The sequence below is a fragment of the Triticum dicoccoides genome, chromosome 2A (assembly GCF_002162155.2).
Source record: "Triticum dicoccoides isolate Atlit2015 ecotype Zavitan chromosome 2A, WEW_v2.0, whole genome shotgun sequence".
NCBI lineage: Eukaryota > Viridiplantae > Streptophyta > Magnoliopsida > Poales > Poaceae > Triticum > Triticum dicoccoides.
The window spans coordinates 139604954-139622106 of record NC_041382.1 but is presented as its reverse complement, the minus strand read 5'-3'; positions in this window follow the sequence as shown (position 1 = coordinate 139622106).

Below are 17153 nucleotides of genomic sequence, written 5' to 3'. Positions count from 1 at the left end.
CACAGGAATATCTCAGCAGAGTAACTATTTACTTCTAAACTAAACACAGGAATAGGAAAAAACACTCGACGCTGCTCACAGCAAGGGCGTCCCACTCAATAAATATCAAATGCATGTCTTCTGGCTAACATCAATGACCAAATTTTGACAAGGTTTTCCAATTCCAATATATTAAACTAAAGTCTTCTTGCTAACATCAATGATTAAACTTTGACAAGCTTTTCCCATTCAAAATATGTAATTCCTATGATCGTGGAGTCCCGTCGTAGCTTTTGTACTTGTTTGGGCACTTTTTGCCCAGGGCACTCCACGTGTTGTTAACTTGCCAATGGTCTCTGCAAACTAGTCATGTCACCGGTGTCTAATAATACTCCGTAAAGCTTCTCGGTCATTCCTTCTGTAATGTAGCGCAAATAGTGACTGCTTCTTTCCGCAAAGTGGAACGACGAACTAGACCCAGTAATGCAGCAGTTTGCCTTACATATTGGCTCCTTTTGTGCAGTTCAACTAAAATCGAAGTCGGAATAAAACCAATCTTTAATTTTGATATCCCTGTAAGCAACAATAGGTATAAGGGAAACAATTACTAAGAAATAACGGTTGATGACTTGTACTCCCAGAAGAAAAGCATCTACTGATCTACTTTATCTTAATGGGAAACAAAGCAGGAGAGTAGCAATTCTCCATCAGTGTGATTCATTCATATTGACTGAGACATTATCTTAACAATGCCTTGTTTCAACATGTATAAAGAACGACAAAGCTTATAAAGGGGGTGATGCTGAATTTGTTGTAACAAAGCAACAAGCATCATGTCTTGGTTGGTCCCATTTTTGTTCACTACTTAATGGGAAAAGACAGCAATACAATAGCTTCAATTCATCATTTATTTAAAACAATACCAATACAAGTAGCACAACATCTCAAAACACACTGCACGATCATGTGGATGAAGGCAAGTACCAACCTGTCATGACGCACACAAGATCACGTACGAATCTGCCAACACTAATAGGAAATCCAATCTTGTTTTGTGCAGTTGCACTGAAATCAAGCAAAGTGTTTCGCGTAGCGAAGCAAAATGTCACAATAGCAACAAGTTGAATAGATATCCCTATATAAACAGAGGCAAAAAAGGAATCAATTACTGGCTAATAAAGGAGGATGAAAGATGCGGCCACAAAAATGGTAATCCCCCCAATCCCTAACAAGTGTTGCAGTTTTGAAATAAGATTCAGTGGTTAATTCTGAGAGTGGCATCAATTACTGGCTTATAAAGGGGGTGATGCTGAATTTGTTGTAACAAAGCAACAAGCATCATGTTTGGGTTGGTCCCATTTTTGTTCACTACTTAATGGGAAAAGACAGCAATACAATAGCTTCAATTCATCATTTATTTAAAACATTACCAATACAAGTAGCACAACATCTCAAAGCACACTGCACAATCATGTGGATGAAGGCCTATACTGACCTTTCATGAGACAACCAACATAAAATACGAATCTACCAACACGAATAGGAAATCCAATCAAGTTTCGTGCAGTTGCACTGAAATCAAGCAAAGTTGCCGGTGTGACATTTAAGTTTTCTATAGCAACAAGTTGAATAGATATCCCTGTTTTAAGAGGCAAAAAAGAAAACAATGACTGGCCAATAAAGGAGGATGAAACATGCGGCCACAAAAAGAAGCATCTACCTTATCTTGATGGAAAACAAAGTATAGGACAGTAGCATTTCTAAAACGGTTGCATTGATTCATATTAACAGAGAAATTCTTTTAAAACAGATCAGTAGTTAATTCAGATATTAACAACAGCAAAATTGCTGTGTGGGACATGCCAGCACCATGTGCGTCCACAGGTATAAATGGGTGATGCAGAGTATGTAGCCAAGCAGCATATATGCGCTGGTCCCATATTTGTTCTCTTTGAACCTTCTTCCTATGTGAGGGCAGCAAATCTAGTCCTGCACAAACTACCCGACCCCCCAGTTTCTTTCCCTTTTCAACAAAGAGATCGGTTCCTTACAGATGTGTGTACTGGGTTACCCCCTTTTTCCCTTTTCGACCTACAAAGCGGCTGGATAGCCAGTCTATACTACTTTTCGCCCCTCCTTTCCTCATTGAACCACGTCCTAGATTCTTGCTCCAGCCCACCGCACCCTTCTTCCTCTTTGAACCAAGACCTAGATTCGACTAGAGATTGAAAAAGATCCACATGCAGCTAGAGCAACGACGGTTTCAAAGAAACTTATACCTTAGGGTCGTCAGGATGTGGCAAGGCATGCGGCGGGAGCCCGGATCTGCCCACACTACATACGGAAGCGAGGAAGAAGGGGTTGGTGGCCCTCCCGCACAGGCGCTGGGTGAAAGAGAACATCGGAGCCGATAGTGGATTGCCTCCCTCGCCGAAGGCGATAGAGTGAACGCTGCACCTCCTCCCCTTCCCGGTGCGACGGGATACGGATGCCTCCTTCACCAGCTGTGAGGGGGAGAGAGAGACAAGAGGCCAATGCAGTCTTGTTTAGATCTGGTCAAGAGAGGGTGAGAGACTGTGAATATAGCAAACCATAGCAAATGAACGTTGAGCCTCCAGCGTGTAACATATATGTAGTGCGGCGAGCGTGTGGAGAGTGCAAACCCTAGCGAACAAGCGCTGAGGCTCCCACTTATATATATACTACTGTAGTACGGACTGAGCTCCGGTGCCTTCACTACACCTGGTTTTGGCTGTATGACAGGTGAGCCAGCCACATTTTGGGCCCACCTGTCGTAAAACCCTAGCGAAAATTGCACCAACGTGAAAGACGACTGCGTGTCCAACGCAACCAAGGTGAACTGACGAAGGATATCATCTTTGTGTGTAACAAGCAAAGAGCACTGATGGAAGACAACTTGTTTTTCGTCAAAAATCGATCAACTTCACCAGCCGACGCAACCATGAGGCGCAACCATGAGCATCGATAGGTCATCATGGTGATGCATCATCCATTTGGCATCAAGTTTGGGTGAGGCACCTAAGAAGTTCGACAAATCCTCACTGTGGTCTGTTTCTTCTCAGTAATCAAGCTCGAGGAAGGAAGAACCACGTGGCAGAGGACAGTGAGGCAGAACAACAATGGCCATCCAATTTTGTGTAGCTCCACTAAAATCGAGGAAGACATGCCCGGGTATGGAGACACGCATCGCTATTTCCAAAAATATAAAAAAGGGTTAGCAATGACATCTCAATTGTCAATAAGAATTAATGAAAAGTACACCAACAAACAGAAGCATCATAATTATCTTGATGGGAACTAAACCAGGATACCCGAGAAAATAAGCATGTCTTCATTTAACCAGTGATAGTACTACCACCAGATGGACAATGACCGCACAACCACAATGTACTTTTTGTCGAAACAACATGTATACCTCCACCGAGGCATAAATCAGGACAACTTTTTGAGTGGCATTTCCTCTATAATAGTACTAGTAGGTGATGTTGGACCAGTCAACGAACCCTAGCTACTATGCATGGGGAGCTGGGGAGTAGTCGCATAGAAGAAAACCCGCACGCAGCAACCTGGGGAGCTGGACCAGTACAAGAAGTTATATCTCAGGTGGGCGAGATGTCGTTTAGGCAGGCGGGCGGGATCTGCCCACACGACGGCAGCGAACAAGGGCGCGGAGGATCTTCGTCCGCGCCAGCGCCGGCTCCGAGAGGACGGTGCACATCGGCTTCTTCCGTCGCCGACGGCGACAATGTCAATGCTGCACCTTCTCACCTCCCGCAGCGGACGGGATTCGGCCGGATCTGTGACCACTGGTGAGGAGAGAGATAGAGTGGACACTGTCATCTTGTTTTGATATGGAGAGGGTGAGAGAGCGAGACGCGAGAAACTCTATCAAACAAGAGGCTATAATGGAGTAAAAAAATCTCTCCATAGCAGTGGTTTTAAATGGAATACGCGTGTTCCCGGAAAAAAGAAACGAAAACTGGCGGACAATTTTTTAAGGGTTTGTCTAGGACACATCTAGATGTGACATAGTTATGTCACATATAAGTTGATGTCCACTCTGTTTGTGGTCTTTTCCTAGTTTTTTTTGTTTCTTGTTGCTACATTATATACTTGTGGGAGCTTAGATGTGATATCCTTAAATAACATCTAGATGTGAATTAGACAAACTGATTTCTAACGTACCAAGAAAGAAAACTCGATCAAAAACACGCCCCCGCTTCCAGGTCACGAGAGTCGTCGCGCACACACACGTAGACATAGACATGCATATCCTTGTTTACGTAAAATTCCATTTCCATCTCCATCTCCAATCATATTTGTCCAATTGGAACATTATTTACGTTGTTAATTATATACGCAGCAATATTAACATACATCATCTCTTGTTTGCGCACGTCCGGACCGCTGCCACGGCCGGTCCTGACCAACCCGAACCCTCTTCATCACCCGCGCGTGCTTCCCACCCGAAACGGTCAGTGTCGCATTCATGCCCGGCCAGAGCGGACGTGACCTCTCACTGGCGTCGGCATTGATTGCGGCGCGCCGGCCGAGAGAGCGTCGCCTGCGCCGCTTTCGGGTGCACGCGGCTGCTCCACGTTCAAAGGTCGCAATAGCCGGCTACAACATGCGCGTTCTCTTCCAGTAGTAAGTTCTTGGGAGTCCGTGCTACAGCTAGCTATCCTCCTCCAACTTGTCAATCTCTTCCAGTAGTGCTATTACTCCATGGCGCGATCCATTGACAAGCAGGCGGGAAAGTTATGGTATACTACTCGGTTTGCGGTGAGTGGCATGCCGAGCGATCGTGTGGGGTCGAGCCATGGAGGAGGGTGAGACACGAACACGACACACGTGATTTAAACATTGGTTTTGCTCGATGGCGCGATCCAATGAAACGAAACATTGGTTTCTCTCCATTTCCATTTTTTCTTCGGAAAAACGGAAACTTTCCACTCCATTTTCATTCTTATTCCAAGGTTGCCCTATTACAACATTCCATCAAATACAAAGGAAAACTAACACGCATGCTAATGCATCTCAATGATTCAGAGATCATAGCCAATATTTACTTCACAACTAAAGAAAAAAGTTGTGAGAGCATGTACGATAGAAAAACTACTGATGGGGTCACTACGACTTAAACCCTAAACCCTAAACATGATTTAATTTCCTGGCCAGGTAGAACCTGTTGAAGGAATGTGCTAGAGGGAGATTCTTTAGTGAGAATGTCAGCAATAATAGAAGCAGCACTCTTTGGTTCTCCACCTTCTGGTACCTCTTGTTCAATAGCTCTTTCCATGTCGGGAAGGAAAGACGACTGGCACCCTCGGTTCATACGATGCTTTTGTGCCGTTCCACTAAAATCGACCTGAGCATCCCTGATGGCAAAGATATTGAAGAAGTGTGATTAGAATAATAGTACTGGCACTAGTTCATGAGACATAAATTCATCACAAATAGAAGCCGGTAGAAGTAGAGAAAGATCGACATGGAGATGGAGCTACGGCAGTGGAGCAAGCCGGATCCAAAAGGAAGATGGACTACCTGGGACGTCGGGCTGTAGCTAGAAGGGCGGTTGGGACGCGCCATCGGCCCATACCGCGGTGACCCCCGATTGGGACGCACCGACTGTGGGTTTTCTCCCTCGCCGATGTCGTCCGCGTCTATGCAGAACATTGTTCCCTTCCCCCAGCTGCGGGATCAGGCCCGTCGTTCTATGCTTGTGAAGAGAGCAACCTAAGCAAGCAGGCTTGTAGCTTAGGCTCCTTCTAGTGTATATATAGTGATTTTCTTTTTCTCTCCATATCAACCATTTTATATTGCGTACGTGTCATTCAAGAGTGAAATGATGGTTGCTTCTTCCGACTAACTTACTGTGTGATTTGACTGCTCCTTAGTGGCCCCTACACATACTCCCCCTACGTGTATGCAACAGTCACATGTACACATGGATGCAAAAACACGCGCGACGCCCTAATGCATGCATGTCCGAGCACACGACGGAACACACACGATCACGCTCAAGTGCTCAACCTACACGTGCATGCACACACATACTCAGTCAGGGTGAGCTAGTGACCGTATGAACACCGGAAAATATATATATTGAGCGCAATGAGCGTATTATGAAGTCCACTGACCGTATTTTTACAAATATACAGTGACAGACAGTGTATTTATCTCGTTTGAAATTAAGCCATATTAACAGGAGAGGAATCAGCATGGACTAGCATTACTTTGTTGTGTCCCATCAACTTGCCGAACGAGGAGAAGGTTGCAGGATGGGAGAAGCTTCCGCGCGGTGGCTCGCAGGACAAGGAGAAACTTTTGACTAATGCAAGCTCTCCCTCGCTCAGGCGGTGGACGTGAAACAGTTAATTCAGTGTCAGATTGCCAGAAGCATACACTGTACTACTAGTGCTATTATTGTTCGACTTCCCGAATAGCCAAGCACAAAGTTTACTAGTACTACTACTATAGTCCATAAAGGTACGTACTATACTAGTACTAGGAACCGTATGGAGGAGCGTCTGCACTCTTATTATAATTTTAAAATGTGATTGAGGGAGTCCTGGATTAGGGGGTCTCCGGACAGCCGGACTATCTCCATTGTCCGGACTGTTAGACTATGAAGATACAAGATTGAAGACTTCGTCTCGTGTCCGGATGGGACTCTACTTAGCGTGGAAGGCAAGCTAGGCAATACGGATATGGATATCTCCTCCTTTGTAACCGACCTTGTGTAACCCTAACCCTCTCCAGTGTCTATATAAACCGAAGGGTTTTAGTCTGTAGGACAACAACCACAACATACAATCATACCATAGGCTAGCTTCTAGGGTTTAGCCTCTCTGATCTCGTGGTAGATCTACTCTCGTACTACCCATATCATCAATATCAATCAAGCAGGACCTAGGGTTTTACCTCCATCAAGAGGGCCCGAACCTAGGTAAAACATTGTGTCCCCTGCCTCCTGTTACCATCCAGCCTAGATGCACAGTTCAGGACCCCCTACCCGAGATCCGTCAATTTTGACACCGACATTGGTGCTTTCATCGAGAGTTCCTCTATGTCGTTGACGTTAGGCTTGATGGATCCTACTATCATCGATAGCGATGTGGTCCAGGGCGACACTTTTCTCCCCGGACAGATCTTCGTATTCGGCGGCTTTGCACTGTGGGCTAATTCGCTTGGCCATCTGGAGCAAATTGAAAGCTACGCCCCTGGCCGTCAGGTCAGATTTGGAAGTTTGAACTACACGGCCGACATCCGCGGAGACTTGATCTTCGACGGATTCGAGCCACAGCCGGGCGCGCCGCACTGTCACGATGGGTATGACCTAGCTCTGCCGCCGAACAGTACCCCAGAGGTCGCGCCCGCATCAGCTCCGGCCCTTAGCTCAGAGCCAACTACGCCAATCGAGGACGGGTGGCTAGACACCGCCTCAGGGGCCGCAGTCTCAACGGCGATCGAGCCGAACACCAGCCTAATCCTCTGTGAAGCCCGTGACTCCAAGGTGCCAGACTCTTTCCTAGACTCCGAACCATCCGCGCCCCTGCCAATCGAATCCGATTGGGCGCCGACCATGGAATTCACCACCACGGATATCTTTCAGCACTTGCCCTTCAGCGACATTCTGAATTCACTAAGGTCTCTCTCTTTGTCAGGAGAGCCCTGGCCGGACTATGGCCAATAGGATTGGGATGCGGACGACGGAGAAATTCGACGTCCACCCACCACCCACTTCGTAGCCACTGTCGATGATTTAACCGACATGCTTGACTTCTACTCCGAAGACATCGATGGTATGGACGATGATGCGGGAGGCAAAGAGGAACCACCGCCCACAGGGCGCTGGACGTCCACCTCATCATATGACGTATACATGGTGGACACACCAAAAGAAGACGACGACAAGGAAGGGAAGGACGCAATGAAGGCTTGTCCTCTCGAGAAGCAGTCAAAGCGGCGGCGTAAGCGCCGCCCCAAATCCCGCCTCGGTAGAAATAACGATCATACAGACCCGGCGTTGGAGCAGGGCGAACTACTGCCAGACCACGGCAATACGGAAAATCAAAACCGAACAAACCAATTCTGTCAAAGATAAAAGTCCGGATGACCTAACGCCGGACAGGCACCTGGAGCAGCAGAATGCCCGTCAAAGGCTTGTTGCCACCACGAGGAGTCTGAAAAAGCAGAAGCAAAGGCTAAAGGCTGCGCAAGACACACTCCAAATCAGATGGACTAAAGTACTCAACACAGCAGCGAAGTATGGTGGCAATCGCCCCACCAAGAGCTACCCGAAGTGGAAGTTGCTACCCGAATTCGATGAGGAGGCCCTAGATCCCCCACAACCAAAAATCAAAACGGCCACCTGGCCGGATAGACGACCTCACCGCCAACATGGACCGGCAAACAACTCCACTCACAAGCCAATAAGCGATCCACACGAGGGCTCACACCAAAAGGACGGCGTAACCAGATCCATCTATGGACCACGCAAGCGCGCCCCAGCATATGATGCAACACAACAAGCATCAGAACAATGCGGTACACCCAGCTACAGGGGTGCCGCACACCCCCTATGTTTCACCGATGAGGTGTTAGACCATGAATTCCCAGAGGGATTCAAACCTGTAAACATAGAGTCATACGACGAAACAATAGACCCTGGGGTCTGGATTGAGGACTATATCCTTCATATCCATATGGCTCGAGGAGACGATCTCCACGCCATCAAGTACTTACCCCTCAAGCTCAAAGGGCCAGCTCGGAACTGGCTTAAAAGCCTCCCCGAAACTCCATTGAAAGCTGGGAAGAGCTAGAAAATGCCTTTCGGGCAAATTTTCAAGGGACTTATGTCCGACCTCCGGACGCGGATGATTTGAGTCATATAACTCAACAGCCCGGAGAGTCAGCCCGAAAGCTTTGGAACAGGTTTCTTACTAAAAAGAACCAAATTGTCTACTGTCCGGACGCTGAAGCCTTGGCAGCTTTTAAGCATAGCTTCCATGACGAATGGCTTGCCAGACACCTCGGCCAAGAAAATCCGAGAACAATGGCAGCATTAACAAGCCTCATGACCCGCTTTTGCGCGGGTGAGGATAGCTGGCTAGCCAGATGCAGCACCAGCGACCCCAGTACATCCGAAGTTAGATATGGAAACGGGAAATCACGGTGCAACAGCAATAACAAACGCCGAAATAAAGAAGACAGCACAAAGAACACGGCAGTAAACACCGGATTCAAAAGCTCTCGGCCAGGTCAGCAAAAGCCGCCCTCTAAAGGCTCCAGAAACGAACTGTCCAGCCTAAACAAAATTCTGGACCAAATATGTCACATCCATAGCACCCCTGGTAAACCCGCTAATCATACCCACAGAGAATGTTGGGTCTTCAAGCAGTTCGGCAAACTCAACGCCGTACACAAGGGGGAGGATACACCAAGCGAAGACGAGGATGGGCCTCTCAAGCAAGACACTGGGGAACAAAAGAAATTTCCACCAGAAGTCAAAACAGTAAACGTGTTACACGTGATCAAGGGGAGAAACAAAACGGCACTCCCTGAAAAATATGCCCAAGGGCCTATCACCGCGGAGTCCTGCCACTGGTCGTCTCAACCGATCACTTTCGACCATCGTGATTACTCAGCAAGTATCCGGCGTGCAGGATGGGCTGCCCTAGTATTAGACCCAATAATTGATGGATACCACTTCACACGAGTCCTGATGGATGGTGGCAGCAGTCTAAACCTGATATACCAGGATACAATCCGCGAAATGGGGATAGACCCAACAAAAATTTGCCATAGCAATACTACCTTTAAAGGAGTAACGTCAGGTCCAGGGGCTCATTGCACGGGCTCCCTGCTACTAAAGCTTATATTCGGCTTCCCCGATAACTTTCGTGGTGAACATTTAACCTTCCACATCGCTCCGTTCCAAAGTGGCTATCAAGCACTACTTGGACGCGATGCTTTCACTCGCTTTAATGCAATGCCGCATTACGCTTCCCTCACGCTCAAGATGCCCGGTCCACGTGGCATCATTATAGTGAATGGAAGTATTGAGCGATCTTTGCGCGCCGAAGAGAGTGTGGCTGCCTTGGCAGCCGCACACTAAAAACGGCCTCACCAACTAAAGCATTTAACAGGTCGTCAAGACCACGGACACGGTTAGACGAGTCCGGCGTAGCTATATGTAATTCATACCGGTCACACCCCTATTACAATTACAAGGAGCTCAACACACGCAGACAAGTGGCAATTTTTACTCATCTTGAATTATACATGCTTTCTTTAAAAACTATCTTTTTGCACGACAACTTTTTCACCTAAGTTCCTCTCTTTTTCAGATGATCATCGTGCTACATCCGTCCAGGATACGGCACAACGGAGACACAGGCGCAGACGTGCAGTAGGGACCCGTTCCAAGGATTCTGTTTAGATTAAAACTCTGCGTAAACCTTTTTTACTGTCTCTTGTTGATACACATCCACCGAATTCTCAGCACCATTGAGAAGGATGCTGACGTCTTGGCATGTGGCCACGTCAGAATAATGCACGTACCTGGACACAAGGGGATTCTTACAAAGGGCACTATTTAGGCCCGGTTTATACCATAAAGACCGAACACCTTAGGGAGTGTTCGGCGTCGCGAGTTTGGCCTTATATGTACCAGTGGCTATCTAGTAGCCCCACCGTCAAACTCCTATGGCTAAGTGAAAGTGTTAAAGCATTATAGTCCGGTTGCCTTGTTCGCTGCGCTATCACCTCCTTAATAGGACCAAGACGTTGGGTTAAGTGTGAACACGCATTTTTTGCAAACACCTCCGCATTATATGCGTGGGGGCTGAAGCCGACGACTGCAATCTTTCAGGTTATACACATGTATACATAAACGGCCGCACATGAGGCATCATATTACTTTCGGGCAAAAGTATAAACACAACCTTATAAATTTCATAAAAACATTGTGTTTACAATGGGAATACATGTCACTCAAACATAATATTCTTCGAGCACTGGGCTTCTATCAAACGAGCACCCTCGATAACCTCCTCAAAATAGTGCTCGGCAGCCACTCGGCCTATGGCCGAACCCTGCGCCGCAATGGTGGTAGCGTCCATCTCCGCCCAGTATGCTTTAACACGGGCAAGGGCCATCCGCGAGCCTTCTATGCACACCAACCTCTTTATCGCATTAATGCGCGGCACCGCACCAAGGACCTGCTGCACTAAGCTAAAATAGCTGTTCGGCTTTGGCTTTTCCGGCCATAGCTGATACACGACAGACCTCATGGCAAGTCCGGGCAACCTATTTAGTTCGGCCCATTCGGCTAGCTGATCAGTCAAAGGAAGCGAACACTCTGGAACGTTGAATTGCGACTAGAACAGCTTGTCCACCCCATGATCTGTTTGACCTTGGAAGTATTTGGCCGCATCGGCAGCGCTCGCCGCCAAGTCCATATATGCATCTGCCGAACTCCACAACCGATCCAGAGGGTCATACCGTGGATCTCCGAACTTCCTCCGTAGCATGAAGGGCTTCCCAGCCGCAATATCCCCGGCTTCTCACAGCTCCACCTTCTTCGCTCTCATAGCAGAGCGGGTGTCCTTGTCCGCCGCCGTGGCCTTCTCAAGGTCCGTTGCCTTCACTCGGTTCTCTTTTTCTAGGAGCCGGCAACGGTCGGCAGTGCCTTTTAATTCTACGACCATCTTGGCCATCTTCTCTTTGCTCTCACAATGCGTGGCCTTCTCAGCTTTCAACTCTTCGGCCGCCTTCAAAGCAGCCACATTACTAATCCTCGCTTGTTCTTTGGCTCGGGCAAGTTCTGCCCGCAAGGTTTCCACGGTGGCAGCTCCATCTGCAGTCACAACATATTAAAGATACTGGCAACATGCTGCTCTTACTACGTGGCATTCATCAGAAAATAACACTTACCCTGTGCCTCGTCAAGCCTCTTGTTAACAAGCTCGATGTCGGCGTCCGCCGCATCCAGCTGCCGTTTTAATTCGGCAAACTCACTAGTCCGGCTAGCCACCGGAGCTTCCACCGCCTGCACATAAAGGCAGTCTGGTTATTGCCTGGGACTATGATCCTCTGTTCGCCGCCGTTCTCATCGACAACCAGAGTCTCAGGGGCTACTATCTACATAGGGCACACCTAACATGTGCGGTACTATCACATATTATCTCACGTACCTCAAAGACAGTCAGTAGACTCATAAAGGCTTCATGTAATCCGCTTTTGGAGGACGAAATTCTCTCCATCATCGTACCTATCAGCGTACGGTGTTCTTCTGAGATGGCCGCTCGCCCCACCAGCTCCCTCAGAATGTCCGACCGCATACCAGACAGTGTCGGACTCTTTTGTTTGCTCTCTTCGGGAGCCGGACGCTGGGGACTTCGGGGGTCTATGGGATTATCTTCTGGCCACACCAGTTCCGGAGAGGCCCTCCGTGACGACACTTCAGGGTCGCCTGCTTCTTGAGCGGAGGAGTCCGGGGGAGGCATTTCGCTCTCCATCATCTCTGGAAGAAGATCCCCCGAAGACGAGCTCAGCTGAGAGGGGCTAGGGCCCGAACTGCAAGATATATGCGGTGGTTATTTCTCAGAAAAAAAGATAGTATACCTTCACTATTAAAGTATTTTGGATCACTTACAACTCATTGGAGGGCTGATCCCCCCGCAGACTTTGTGCGACAAAAGCACCCCCCGAGGCTGGACCCTCTGTGGGAGACTTCTTCTCGCGTTTGGAGGCCTCGGCTTCCGGATCCTTGGAAGCAGTCCTTTTCCTCCCCCGGTTATCCTCCTTCATGGAGATGCTCATTCCCTCGGTTGGAACTGGCAGCGATGGGGGCCCGCGTCCGCCCGTATTATCCCCCCCTGTATCTTCCTTCGAGGGCTCCGGGCAATTTGCGAGCTCGAGCATCTTTTCCAATACCGGATTTTCCAAACCCTCAGGGAGGGGGGCCAAACACCGAATCATCTTCGCCTTTGTTAGCCAGTCCTGGTCAAAGAGCGAACTCTCAGAAATAACTTCATGATGAATAAAAGACAGTGTGTTCGGCTAGAGGATTTCTTACTTGTTCGGCGGCGGTTACTCCTCAGGCCCACGTCCTCGGTAGTATCCGGACACTCTATTTGAGGTCCAAAGAGTGACTTCTACATCTCCTCGTGCGTCAGGCTGAGGAAACTTTGAATGGCATGCGATCCTTCTGGGTTGAACTCCCACAAGCGAAGGGGCCGGCATTCGCAAGGCTGGACTTGACGAACTAGCATAACTTGTATTACCACGACCAAATTAAAATCTCCCTCGAAGAGATCTCGAATGCGGCTTTCAGTATAGGCACGTCCATGGCTGGACCCTAGGTCAGACCTCTGCTAATCCATGACATCAGTTGTGGTGGGGGTCCAAGCGGAAAGCGGGGGCAGCCGCCCACTTGGCACTTCTGGGAACCGTGACGTAAAACCACTCCCGTTGCCATAATTCGGACACCTCTGGAAAGGAACCTTTCGGCCATGGAGCTCCTACCATCTTGCCTATTGATGCACCTCTGCACGCTGCATGTTGCCCCTCGATCATCTTCGGCTTCACTTCAAAGGTCTTGAGCCACAGGCCGAAGTGATGGGTAATGCGGAGGAAGGCCTCACACACGACAATAAATGTCGAGATGTGGAGAAAGGAGTCCGGAGCTAGATCGTGGAAATCTAGCCCGTAATAGAACATCAAACCCCTGATGAAGGGATCCAGAGAGAGGCCTAAGCCTTGGAGGAAGTGGGAGACGAACACGACATTCTCGTTGGGTTCGGGAGTAGGGATGACCTGCCCTCGAGCAGGTAGCCGATGCGAAACCTCGGTGGTCGGGTATCTGGCCTCCCTCAACTTCTTGATGTCCTCTTCCTTCACAGAGGAGGGCATCCATCAGCCTTGAAGGCTGGATCCGGACATGATTGAAGATCCGGAGCACCTAACCTGGGCTTTGGGTGTTGGAAATCGAGGCGGGGGAAGGGTTCGATTGAGCACGAGAGGGAAAAAGCGAAAACCTTGTCCCTTTATAAAGAGGGTGAATATCAAGCGTCCTCTCCGTAGCCTTTTTAGGACTTGCCTATAATCTAGGAGTCCTAGACACGGTTGGGTTACCCACGACCGCATTAATGAGAATCCCGTAATTGGGGGAACATGATCTTTGCTTTGACAAGACGTGTCAAGAAACTGCCTCGTGTTATGTGTGGAGATGGTTGAAGAAAAACAGTTCGAATAATCACCGGGCCATGACATAACATCATGCTGCCAAAACAAGTCAGCAAATTGGATTTGCAAAAATATTATTCTCTCTACGGCGGTATGTGGAACTTATTTTGCAGGGTCGGACACTATCCTCGTATTCAAATTCTTCTGTGATGTATTCGGAGAAGGAACCCGCCTTGCAATGCCGAAGACAATACTGCGCGCCGGACTCATCGTCATTGAAGCCTGGTTCAGGGGCTACTGACGGAGTCCTGGATTAGGGGGTCTCCGGACAGCCGGACTATCTCCATTGGCCGGACTATTAGACTATGAAGATACAAGATTGAAGACTTCGTCTCGTGTCCGGATGGGACTCTACTTAGCGTGGAAGGCAAGCTAGGCAATACGGATATGGATATCTCCTCCTTTGTAACCGACCTTGTGTAACCCTAACCCTCTGCGGTGTCTATATAAACCGAAGGGTTTTAGTCTGTAGGACAACAACCACAACATACAATCATACCATAGGCTAGCTTCTAGGGTTTAGCCTCTCTAATCTCGTGGTAGATCTACTCTCGTACTACCCATATCATCAATATCAATCAAGCAGGACGTAGGGTTTTACCTCCATCAAGAGGGCCCGAACCTGGGTAAAACATTGTGTCCCCTGCCTCCTGTTACCATCCGGCCTAGACGCACAGTTCGGGACCCCCTACCCGAGATCCGCCGGTTTTGACACCGATGGTGATAAAGAAATCTTCAACACATTTGGTTCTCTTCGAGGGTTCTCGCATGTGATAATGGAAGTTGATTGCATGGAACACTCGCCACAATTCTCGCTTAATCCTGGCTCATATCCTGTTACAAACAGTAGCGCTCAGTAATATTTCCTCTTTTTTTGTTATTCAGCATGTAAACAGGTCAGCAAACCTTGCGGTGCATCTTCGTGCGAAACGTGCTTGCTGCACTTTGAATGTGGCCGAGAGCTGGCTTGATGAAACACCTCGCTTCCTACTTCCTTTTTTGCGGGGTACCTCGCTTCCTAGTGACCAGTGTGTTGGCTGATCATCCTAAGAATGCTTATATATGAATAAAGCTCTCTCATTTACCCGCAAAAAAGATTAAGCCATATTAACCGGAAAGGAGGGAGTATGGACTAGCACTACTTTTTGGTATGTCCCGTAAACTCGCGGAACAAGGAGAATCTTGCAGGACAAGTTGAAGCTCGTTTATGCCTTTTGACTAATGCAACCTACCCTCAGTGGACATGCATCAGTCCATTCGGTGTCAGATTGTCAGAGGCATACACTGTAGTACCCAACATGTGGAGTACCATCATTGTTCGACTTCACGAAGGGGCAAAGAGCCAAGCGCAGTAGTACGCGTACTTGGTTTGCACCTTCATACTACTCCACCCTCCGTCACAGTTTACAGGGCGCGCTTCATTATGATGCATTTCTCTCAATGCATTTCCACCACCAGAGAGACTTTAGAGGCGTTTGGTTTAATGCTCAATTAATTAGGGCGTGGTAACCGCAATCAAGTCCACAATTTTCTCTCCATGTACTATACTACTATGGAGTGCATGCATGTGTGTACCTGGGGTGGAAGCACTGCATGCATGTGTGTACGCATTATTCCCTCTAGTAATAGATGTCGTGCTATAACTACCAATGCTGTTTTTCAGGCCGATCGCTAGTCGCCTTGGTCCCACAGATTTTTTTCTTTTTTCTGAAGCGCGCTGTATAGACAATGACGGATGGAGTAGTATGAGCGGATTCAAAGAAGAGCGTATTGATGGTTGCTTCTTCAGAGCAACTTACAGTGGGAAAGGTGGGGCTTATGATTTGACTGGTCATTACTCACTATTAATGCGGCGCAACGACCGGGCTGAGTCTCCCATGCGGTTGTGCACTACCCCCTCGGTTCTTAAATATACTCCAGACTATTTGTCTTTCTAGAGATTTCAATAAGTGACTACTCAAATATTTGTCTTTTTAGAGATTTCAAATGGACTGGCACATACAGATGTATATAGACATATTTTAGAGTGTAGATTCACTCATTTTGCTCCGTATGTAGTCACTTGTTGAAATCTCTGTTAAGACGAATAGAATATTTAGGAACGGAGGGAGTACTCATACGAAGCAAAATGAGTGAATCTACACTCTAAAATATGCCCGTTTGAAATTTGTAAAAAGATAAATATTTAGGAACGAAGGAGTATAATTTTGTGCATGGCACACGGACCCGGATGATGAAGAGGCTTCTGGCAATGCTATCAAGCTTCCATCATTTGTTTACATAATTGACGTACTATACAAATAATTTTCCAGTGACATGAAATTGTACAATGGTGTGAGCTTTCAACTTTTGTTTCGCATGTCTTTCCATCGATGCTCTTTTGGAAACAATAAAATACTAACTTCCTTGCTAATGCATGTCAATTATTAGTAGATTAGAGCTAATAATTACATCACAACTGAAGGCAAAGTTGTGAGAAGGTGTTAAATTAAAATTAATCCATGCTTTCATTAGCAGCAACGTCCCCCCAGCTCTGTCTAAATCAACAAGGCATGTTGGGAAAAAAGTAGTTGTTTGGAGCATGCAACATTCCGATCATTTTTTGCAGTTCCACTAAAATAGAGCTGAGCATCCCTGTTCCAAAGATATCAAGTGTGATTACGATAATAGAGGACTGGTGATGAAACAATAAAAACACAAATAGAAGCCGGTCACCTTTGCAGTCTCTCTTAAGACTAACTAGTTGGAGAAGATTAGGCTCGGAGTTGGATGAGGAGGATACAGCAAAACCAATCTCCCGTTGTGCAGTCGCACTGAAGTGTAGAGACGTTGCCCGCGTGACATTTTAGTACAACTGCACAAAACACTCTTAAGAAAAAAGTGATTTGTGCAGTTCACCA